General features: G+C 51.4%; 1 pseudogene across 1 annotated transcript; it reads right to left on the reverse strand.

The window, feature by feature from the left end:
- Nucleotides 1–7,414: 7,414 nt before the first annotated feature.
- On the reverse strand, nucleotides 7,415–8,506 carry LOC306649307 (heterogeneous nuclear ribonucleoprotein A1-like; annotated as a pseudogene). The gene has a single exon. The product of its transcript is annotated as a heterogeneous nuclear ribonucleoprotein A1-like (transcript).
- Nucleotides 8,507–10,479: the final 1,973 nt, after the last annotated feature.

Below are 10,479 nucleotides of genomic sequence, written 5' to 3' on the forward strand. Positions count from 1 at the left end.
GCTCTGATTTGTGTAGGGAAGGTTCTGTGAGGTGAGTAGGGAAGGTTCTCTGAGGTGAGTAGGGAAGGCTCTCTGAGGTGAGTAGGAGAGGTTCGCTGAGATGTGGAAGGAAGGCTCTGTGAGGTGTGTAGGGAAGGCTCTGAGGTGAGTAGGGAATGTTCTCTGAGGTGAGTCGGGAAGGCTTTCTGCGGTGAGTTGGGAAGGCTCTCTGAGGGGTGCAGGTGGGCTCTCTGAGGGGTGTAGGGAAGGCTCACTGAGGCTGTAGGGAAGGCTCTCTGAGGTGTGTAGGGAAGGCTCTCTGAGAGGTGCAGGTTGGCTCTCTGAGGTGTGTACGGGAGCCTCTTTGAGGGGTGTAGGGAAGGTTCTCTGAGGTGTGTCGGGTAGGTTCTCTGAGATGAGTAGGGAAGGCTTTCTGAGGTGAGTAGTTAAGGCTCTCTGAGAGGTGCAGGTTGGCTCTCTGAGGTGTGTACGGGAGCCTCTTTGAGGGGTGTAGGGAAGGTTCTCTGAGGTGTGTCGGGAAGGTTCTCTGCGGTGTGTCCGGAAGGTTCTCTGAGATGAGTGGGGAAGGTTCTCTGATGAGTGTTGGGAAGGCTCTCTGAGCCTGTAGGGAAGGCTCTCTGAGGTGTGTAGGGAAGGTTCTGTGAGGTAAGTAGGGACGGGTCTCTCAGGTGAGTAGGGAAGGTTCTCTGAGATGTGGAGGGAAGGCTCACTGAGGTGTGTAGGGAAGGCTCTCTGAGGGGTGTAGGGAAGGCTCTCTGAGGTGTGTAGGAAGGGCTCTCTGAGGAGAGTTGGGAAGGTTTTCTGAGGTGTGTAGAGAAGGTTCTCTGAGGTGTGTAGGGTCGGCTCTCTGAGGGGTGTAAGGAAGGCTCTCTGAGGTGTGTAGGGAAGGCTCTCTGAGGTGAGTAGGGAAGGTTCTCTGAGGTGAGTAAGGAATGTTCTCTGAGGTGTGTTGGGAAGGCTCTCTGAGGTGTGTAGGGAAGGATCTCTGAGGTGTGTAGGGAAGTCTCTCTGAGGTGAGTAGGGAAGGTTCTCTGAGGGGTGTAGGGAAGGCTCTGTGAGGTGAGTAGAGAAGGCTCTCTGTGGTGAGTAGGGAAGGCTGTCTGAGGTGAGTAAGGATGGCTCTCTGAGGGGTGTAGGGAAGGCTCTCTGAGGTGTGTAGGAAGGGCTCTCTGAGGAGAGTTGGCAAGGTTTTCTGAGGTGTGTAGAGAAGGTTCTCTGAGGTGTGTAGGGTCGGCTCTCTGAGGGTTGTAAGGAAGTCTCTCTGAGGTGTGTAGGGAAGGCTCTCTGAGGTGAATAGGGAAGGTTCTCTGAGGTGAGTAAGGAATGTTCTCTGAGGTGTGTTGGGAAGGCTCTCTGAGGTGTGTAGGGAAGGATCTCTGAGGTGTGTAGGGAAGTCTCTCTGAGGTGAGTAGGGAAGGTTCTCTGAGGGGTGTAGGGAAGGCTCTGTGAGGTGAGTAGAGAAGGCTCTCTGTGGTGAGTAGGGAAGGCTGTCTGAGGTGAGTAAGGATGGCTCTCTGAGGGGTGTAGGGAAGGCTCTCTGAGGTGTGTAGGGAAGGCTCTCTGAGGTGTGTAGGAAAGGTTCTCTGAGTTGAGTAGGGAAGGCTCTCTGAGGTGTGTAGGGAGGGTTCCCTGAGGTGAGTAGGGAAGATTCTCTGATGTCAGTAGAGAAGGTTCTCTGAGGTGTATAGGGAAGGCTCTCTGAGGGGTGTAAGGAACGCTCTCTGAGGTTTGTAGGGATGGTTTTCTGAGGTGTGTAGGAAAGGTTCTCTGAGGTGAGTAGGGTAGGTTCTCTGAGGTGTGTAGGGAAGGCTCTCTGAGGTGAGTCGGGAAGGTTCTCTGAGGTGTGTGGGGAAGGCTCTCTGAGGCTCTGGGGAAGGCTCTCTTCGGTGTGTGGGGAACGATCTCTGAGGTGTGTGGGGATGGCTCTCTGAGGCTGTAGGGAAGGCTCTCTGAGGTGTGCAGGGAAGGTTCTCTGAGGTGAGTAGGGAAGGCACTCTGAGGTGTGTAGGGAAGGTTTGCTGATATGTGGAGGGAAGGCTCACTGAGGTGCGTAGGGAAGGCTCTGTGAGGTGGGTATTGTAGGCTCTCTGAGGTGAGTAATGTAGGTTCTCTGAGGTGAGTAGGGAAGGCTCTCTGAGGTCAGTAGGGAAGGCTCTCTGAGGAGTGTAGGGAAGGCGCTCTGAGGCTGTTGTGAAGGATGTCTGAGGTGTGTAGGGAAGGCTCACTGAGGTGAGTGGAGAAGGTTCTCTGAGATGAGTAGGGAAGATTCTCTGAGGTGAGTGGGGAAGATTCTCTGACGTGTGTAGGGACGACTCCCTGAGGTGAATAGGGAAAGTTCTCTGAGGTGAGTAGGGAAGGCTCTCTGAGGGTTGTAGGGAAGGTTCTCTGAAGTGAGTAGGGAAGGCTCTCTGAGGGGTGCAGTGAAGGTTCTCTGAGGTGTGTAGGGAAGGCTCTCTGAGGTGAGTAGGGAAGGTTCTCTGAGGTGAGTAGGGAAGGTTCTCTGAGGTGAGTAGGGAAGGTTCTCTGAAGTGTGTAGGGACGGCATTCTGAGGTGAATAGGGAAAGTTCTCTAAGGTGAGTAGGGAAGGCTCTCTGAGGGGTGTACGGAAGGTTCTCTGATGTGAGTAGGGAAGGCTCTCTGCGGGGTGCAGGGAAGGTTCTCTGAGGTGTGTAGGGAAAGCTCTCTGAAGTGTGTAGGGAATGTTCTCTGAGGTGTGTAGGGAAGGCTCTCTGAGGTGAGTAGGGAAGGTTCTCTGAGGTGTGTAGGGAAGGCTCTCTGAAGTGTATAGGGATGGCTCTCTGAGGCTGTTTGGAAGGCTCTCTGAGGTGAGTATGGAAGGTTCTCTGAGTGAGTAGGGAAGGTTCTATGAGTTGAGTAAGGAAGGCTCTCTGAGGAGAGTATGGTAGGCTCTCTGAGATGAGTAGGGAACGTCCTCTGAGGTTAGTAGGGAAGGTTCTCTGAGGTGAGTAAGGAAGGCTCTCTGAGTTGAGTAGAGAAGGCTCTCTGAGCTTGTAGGGAAGGTTCTCTGAGGTGAGTAGGGAAGGTTCTCTGAGGTGTTTCGGATCGTTCTCTGACGGTGTATGGAAGGCTCCCTGAGGTGACTAGGGAAGGTTCTCTGAAGGGTGTAGTGAAGGTTCTCTGAGGTGAGTAGGGAAGGTTCTCTGAGGTGTGTAGGGAAGGCTCTCTGAGGTGTGTCCAGAAGGTTCTCTGAGGTGTGTAGTTAAGGCTCTCTGAGGTGAGTAGGGAAGGTTCTCTGAGGTGTGTAGGGAAGGCTCTCTGAGGTTAGTAGGGGAGGCTCTCTGAGGTGAGTCGGGAAGGTTCTCCGAGGTGTGTTGGGAAGGCTCTCTAGGTGTGTAGGGAAGGTTCTCTGAAGTGTGTAGGGAAGGCTCTCTGAGCTGAGTAGGGAAGGTTCACTGAGGGATGTAGGGAAGGCTCTCTTAGGTGAGTAGAGTAGGCTCTCTGAGGTGAGTATGGTAGGCTCTCTGAGATGAGTAGAGAAAGCTCTCTGAGGTGAGTAGGGATGGCTCTCTGAGGGGTGTAGGGAAGGCTCTCTGAGGTGTGTAGGGAAGGCTCTCTGAGGTGTTTTGGGAAGGCTCTCTGAGGTGTGTAGGGAAGGTTCTCTGAGGTGAGTAGGGCAGGTTCTCTGATTTGAGCAGGGAGGGTTCTCTGAGGTGTGTAGGGAAGGCTCTCTGAGGTGAGTAGGAAGGTTCTCTGAGGTGAGTAGGGAAGGTTCTCTGAGGTGTGTTGGTAAGACTTTCTGATTTGTGTAGGGAAGGCTCTTTGAGGTGTGTAGGGATGGCTCTCTGAGGGGTGTAGTGAAGGCTCTCTGAGGTGGGTCGTGAGGTCTCTCTGAGGCTGTCGGGAAGGTTCTCTCAAGTGTGTAAGCAAGGTTCTCTGAGGTGTGTAGGGAATGTTCTCTGAGATGGGTGGTGATGACTTTCTGAGATGATCAGGGAGAGCACACTTCGGTGAGTAGGGAGGACACATTGATGTGGGTGGTGAGGGCTCTCTGAGGTTGTAGGGTAGCACTCTGAAATGTTTAGGGAGTGCTCTTTGAAGTATGCTGGGATGGTGCTTACTGAGCTGTGCAGGCGGCTCTTTGACATTTGTGGGTAAGTACGTAGGCCCTACCTCAGGCAAATAGGTCGAACTCTCTGAGCTGTAGAGGGAGGACATCTGAGGTGAGTATAAAGGGACCAGAGGTGAGTGGGGAGGATGCACTGAAGTGTGAAGGAAGGCTACCTTGTGTGAAGGGAGGTCTCTGAGACATGTCGAGAGTGCTTTCAATGTGTGGGAGCGTTGTCTCAGGTGTGTAGGGAGGACACTGCATGTGTCATGAGGGCTCAGTGAAGTGTGAGGGCCCTCTGAGTGAAAGTCCTCCCTGGCCTGAGTTGAGGGGCTTTCTCAGTGCATCTGGAGGGAGGGTGCTCTGAGGTGAGTGTCAAGGGCTCTCGAGGTGTATAATGAGGGGTCTCTGCAGTGAGTAGGAGGACTCTGAGAGGGCTTAGGGAGGGCACCCAAGGGAGTACATTGAGGACCCCTGAGGTGTGTAGGGAGGACTCTCTGAGGTATGTAGGCAAGGCTCTCTGAGGTGTGTGCTTAGGACACTGAGGTGTGTAGGAAATGCTCTCCAAGGTGTGCATGGGGTGCCCTTAGAGCTGCATATGGAGGTCTCTGAGTGTGAAGTAGGTTGCTAGGAGGTGGCTAGGAGGGTTCCATGTTGTGTATGACAGATCTCCCTGTGGTGGAAGGCAGGGCTCACTGAGGTATGTGGGAAACTCTCTAATATGTATAGCGTGTGCTTTTTGAGGTGAGTAGGGAGAGCACACTGTGGTGTTAATTTGACTGTCAACTTGATGGATTAAGAGATGCCGATGATTAAGAGGCTTCTGGGTGTGTCCATGAGGGCGTGTCACAGAATGACTGGCATATGGGACAGTGAATTGAAATGGAGACCCTCCCGATGTGTGGATAGCACCACCAATAGGATGGTGGCTTGGAAGGAATGAGTTGGAAAAACAGGAAGCAGATGCAGATGCAAGGCAGACTCTTCTTGAACGGGTTCTTGATTGCCGCTTGGATCGTCTGAGCATATTGGACTCTCACTTCTTCACTCTTCCAGAGTGGACTCTGCCAGTGATTCTCCATGTAGTTTCCAGAAGCCTTGGTTTTGGATTAGGTAAGCACTGTTGATCCTCCTTGTTCTTGGGCTTCCATCTCGTGGACTGAGCAGTTACTGACTCTCTTAAGGGTGCGGGGTGGGTTCCCTGAGGTGCATAGAAGGACTCTGTGGAGTTTAGTGAGGGCTCACTAAGGAGTATAGTGTGGTCTCACTGGGGTTTGTAGGGCATCTCTCTGAAGTGTGTAGGTAGGTCTCTCTAGGGTGAGTATGGAGGGCTATTCATGGTTTCTAGGAAGACCTCTCAGATGTGTTGTTAGGGCTCACTGAGTTGGGTAGGGAGGAATCTTGGAGGTGTGTTGGTAGGACTCTGAGCTGTGTAGGTAAGATGCTCCAGTGATTATGTAGGACACTCTGAATAGGGAGGCCTATTCAAGGTGTGTATGGAAGGCTTTCTGAGGACTGTAAGGAGTGCTCTCAGAGGTGTGGATGGGGGGCTCTCTAAGGAGTTTAGGGGGGCTTTCTGAAGTGTGCAATAGGGCTCAGTGAGGTATTTATTAAGGGCTCACAGAGGAGAGAAGGACTCACTCTCTGAGGTGTGTAGGGAGTACTATCTGAAGTTTGGAGGGGGTACTCTATGGTGATTTGGGAGGGTTCTCTGAGGTGTGCAAGAGGGCTCTGTGAGAATTGTAGGGAGGGCTCTCAAAGGTGATTAGAAGGACTCTGATGTGAAGTGCTGTCTCTCTGAGGTGCATAGGCAGGGCTCTTTAATGTGTTTAGTGAGGGCTATCTGAGTTGCATAGTGAGGGTTGGCTGAGGTATGTAGGAAGGGCATATTGGGGAGCTTAGGGAGAGGTATCTGAGGTGTTTAGATAGGGATCTCTGAGTTGTGTTGGGAGGGCCCTCTGATAAATGTAGGAGGGCCTCTGAGGTGTGTATGGAGGACTCTGAGGTGTGGAGGAGGGCTCCATGACCTGTGCATGATGGCTCCCTAAGGTGTAGTAGAGGGTTATCTTAGGTTTGTAGGGAGGGCTCTCTGAGATGATTAGTGTGGGATATCTGAGGTGTGTAGTGAGGACTCTGTGGTGAGTTGGGAAGGCATTCTGGGGTATGTAGGGAGCATTGTCTGAGGTGTGTAAGAGGGCTCCAGGATCTGTAGGAGGGCTCTCTGTGGTTTGTAGGGAGTAGATAGGGCACATAGAGGTGTGTAGGGAGGGCTCTATTAAGTTGGCAGGGAAAGCAGTCTGCGGTGGATAGGGAGGGACCTGTGAGGTGTTTGGTGTATTGGGAGTTCTATATAGGGTGAGTAGAAGGACATTTGGAGGATATATGAAAAACTCTCTGAGGTGTGTAAGGAGGATTCTTTGAGGTGAGTTGGGAGAACTTTCTGAGGTGTTTAGGGAAAGTTTTCTGAGTTGTGTAGGGAGGGAAATCTGAGGTGTATATGCAGGGCTCTCTGGGCGTGTAGGGAGGCCTTTCTGAGGTGTTTGGAAGGGCTCTCTGTGATGTCTAAGGAGGGTCTTGCCAATTGTTTAGGGAGGTCTAGGAGGTGTGTAGGTGGGCTTCCTGAAGTGTGTAGAGAGGGCTGGGTGAGATGATATGGAGGGTCACCTGAGGTGTGTATAGAGGGCTTTGTTGGATGCGTATGAAAGTGTCTTTGAAGTGTATATGAAGGGCTTTCTGAGATATGAGGGGGGACTCATTGAGGTTTGTAGGGAAAGGCCTCTGAGCTGTGTAGGGTGGGCTCTATGAGGTGTGTACTAGTGTCCTATGAGGTGTGTCAGAGGGCTCCTTGACGTGTGTTGGAGGGCCCTCTGAGATGAATAGGGAGTGCTCATTGAGGTGTGTAGGGAGGGTGCTCTGGGGTGAGTATAAAGGGTTCAGTGAGTTGCGTATGGAGGGACTTCTGAGGTGAGTAGGGAGAGTTCTCTGAGGTGAGTAGGGAGGACATAATAATGTTCAAGGAAGGGTTCTCTGAAGTGTGGGGGGACAGCTTTCTGCAGTGTGTAGGTACGTGAGTAGTGAAGGCTATCTGAGATGTCTAGGTAGTGTTTTCTGAGGTGTGTAGGAAGGGCATTCTTTTTATTTTTTTAAGACAGTTATTCAGCATCATGATCAGACTATAACATTTAGCAATCAACAGCAAGGGTGCAAAAAAACAAGAAGTCTACATTAAAACCCTTTGTTGGAATGCTTTGCACTTTCCACAGAACAGAAACTAAAATAACCTGCTATACAATTAGTCACAAATACAGTCCTTGAGTTTTTTGCCCTTACACATGAGCATTGTCTAAACCATGTCTTCTTTGTAGCAGCCAGGCCCTGCCACCACTGTGCTGGCTGAGTTCACAAATCTGTTGTAACCTGTAGCTTCCCTGTCACTTCTCTGGCTCTCCTTTCCTACTAAGCTTTGTTTCCTGGCAATATTAAAACCTTCTGCCACTGCCATAGCTACTGCTGCTGCTGGAACCGCCACAGCCACCTTGGTTTTGTGGTTTGGCAAAGTACTGGCCTCCACCACCGTAAGGTCCAGAGCTTCTGCCTCCAAAGTTTCCACCCTTCATGGGTCCAAAATTTGATGACTAATTGTTGTAATTGCCAAAATCATTGTAGCTTCCACCACCTCCGAAATTGCTTCCATCATTACCAAATCCATTGCAGCCATCCTGCTGCCACCATATCCACCACCACCATAGCTGCCACCAAAGCCACCACGACCACTGAAGTTTCCTCCATGACCAAAATTGTCATTTCCACCAAAACCACCTCTGGGACCACCACCAAAGTTTCCAGAACCACTTCGACCTCTTTGACTAGATGAGGCACTGGCCATCTCTTGCTTTGACAGGGCTTCCTCACTTCACCGTTGTGGCCTTTCACAGGATGGTATTTCTGAATGACAGTCTTATCCACAGAGTCATGGTCGTCAAAAGTTATGAAAGCAAAGCCCCGCTTCTTTCCACTGCCTCTGTCAGTCATGATTTCAATAACTTCAATTTCCCCGTACTGTTCAAAATAATCTCGTAGATGATGTTCTTCAGTGTCTTCTTTAATGGCACCAACAAAGATCTTTTTCACAGTTAAGTGGGCCCCTGGTCTCTGAGAATCTTCTCTTGAGACAGCTCTCTTTGGTTCCACAGCTCTTCCATCCACCTTGTGAGGTCTTGCATTCATGGCTGCATCCACTTCCTCCACAGTGGCGTAAGTGACAAACCCAAAGCCCGTGGAGCACTTGGTGTTTGGGTCTCTCATTACCACACAGTCTGTGAGTGTCCCCATTGCTCAGAATGGCTTCTCAGACTCTCATCAGTTGTTTCAAAGCTCGACCCTCCGATGAATAGTTTCCACAGCTGTTCGGGCTCTTTAGGGGGCTCTGATTTAGACATGACGGCAGCAGGAACAGAGACTTCAACGATGCTTTCTCGGTGGTGTCCATGGGCAGAAAGGAGTAAGCTAACGAACATATCCCAGAAGGGTATTCTGAGGTTTGTATTAAAGGCTCTGTGAGATGGGTAGGGAGGTCTCTCTGGGGTGTGTAGGGAGGATTCTCTGGGGTGCCCAGGGAGCATGTTCTGAGGTGAGTGGAAAGGGCTCTCTGAGGTGCACAGGGAGGGTGCGCTTAGGTGAATAGTGTGATCTCTCTGAGATGAGCAGGGAGAACACACTGATGTAGGAGGGAGGGCTCTCTGAATTGTGGAGGGAGGACTCTCTAAGGTGTATAGGGAGGACACACCAAGATAAGCAGAAAGGACAAAATGAGGTCTATGGGGATGGCACTATAATGTGAGAGTGAGAGGTCTTTGAGATGAGTAGGGACAACACATGAGGTGTTAAAGGAGGGCTCTCTGAGGTATGTGGGGAGGACTCTGGGGTGTAAATGAAGGGCTTTCTGAGGTGTTTGGGGATCGCTCAATGAACTGCAGAGGACCCACTCTAAGGTCTGTATGGATGCCCTTTCTAGGTGTTAGAAGGGCTCTTGATGTGAGTAAAAGGGGTTTCTTAGGTATGTAGGGAGGTGTACTTGAGGTGTATAGGAGGAGATGTCTGAGGTGCGAAGGGAGGGTGCTCAGGTTTGGAGAGAGAGCCATCTGAAATCTGTAGGAGGACGTTATGATGTGTGGGAGGCCTACTTGTCATGGGTTCGAGTGCTCACTTAGAGGAGTAAGGAGGGCTCTTCGATGTGTATCAGGAAGGCCTCTTTGATGAGTCTAAAGGGCTCTTTGTGTGATGAGGACTTTCTGAGGTCAGTAGATGGAGCCCTTAGGTGTTTAGAGAAGGCTTGCAAAGCAGGATAGAGTATTCACTGAGATGTGTATGGACAACCCTCTGAGGTAAGGATCCCCTGAGGTGAGCAGTGAGAGCTTTCTGAGGTATAAGGACCGTCTGAGGTGAGTAGGGGGACGCTCTGAGCTTTGTGGGGAGAGGATCTGAGTGGTGCAGGAGGGCTCTGTGAGGTGTGCAGGAGAACTGTGACAGTGTCCGAGGGCTTCCTGACATTTGTGGGAGGGCCCCCTAAGTTAGTAGGGAGAGTTAACTGAGGTGTACAGGGCGCATGCTCTGAGACGGGTGGAAAGGGCTAGTGAGTCCGGTATGGAGGACTGTACGAGGGGAGCAGGGAGGGCTTTCTGAAATGCACAAGGAGGGCACTCCGAGTTGCACAGGCAGGGCTTCCTTAGGTCTGTATGGTGGGCTCTCTGAGGTGTGTAGGCGTGCAGGTGGGATCTATGAGGGGTGTAGGTGGGCTTTTGATTGGGTAAGAAGCTGTCTTCCTAAGTGAGTCATGAGATCTTTCTGATGTAAGGAGAACAATCTGAGGTGTGAGGGGAGGGTCTTCTCGGGGAGTGAAAGGAGTCTCTTAAGTGCTAAGGGGAGGCACTCTTGGGAGGGCTCTGAGGTGTGCAGGCACTTCCCCTGGGGGTACGTAGGGAGGGCCACCTGAGATGTGCAGGGATGGTTTTCTGAGGTGTGCGGCATGGGCAACCTGAGGTTTGACATGAACACTTTCTGGTGTGTGTAGGGGTGGCTGTCTGGAGTGTGTAGTGAGGGCTTTCTAAAGAGCTAGGGGTCACACAACGAGGTGTGGAGGAAGTGTTGCTAAGGTGTGTACAGAAGACCACTTAAGGTGTGTGGGGAGGGCTCTTGAATGAGCAGGCAGGGGTTTCTCAGGTGTGTAGGAAGGTGTCTGAGGTGTGTAGGGATGAGACTCTAAGGTGTGCAGGAGGGGCTCTCTGAGGTGTAAAGGGAAGGCTTTCTGAGGTGGTCGCAGGGCTACTTGTGAGTGAGAGTGCTCATTTAAGAGTAAGGAGGGTATTTGAAGTGTAAAGGGAGGTCTCTGTGATGCGTCTGAAGGGCTCTCTGA

The sequence above is a fragment of the Sciurus vulgaris genome (assembly GCF_902686455.1).
Source record: "Sciurus vulgaris genome assembly, chromosome: 18".
Classification (NCBI taxonomy): domain Eukaryota; kingdom Metazoa; phylum Chordata; class Mammalia; order Rodentia; family Sciuridae; genus Sciurus; species Sciurus vulgaris.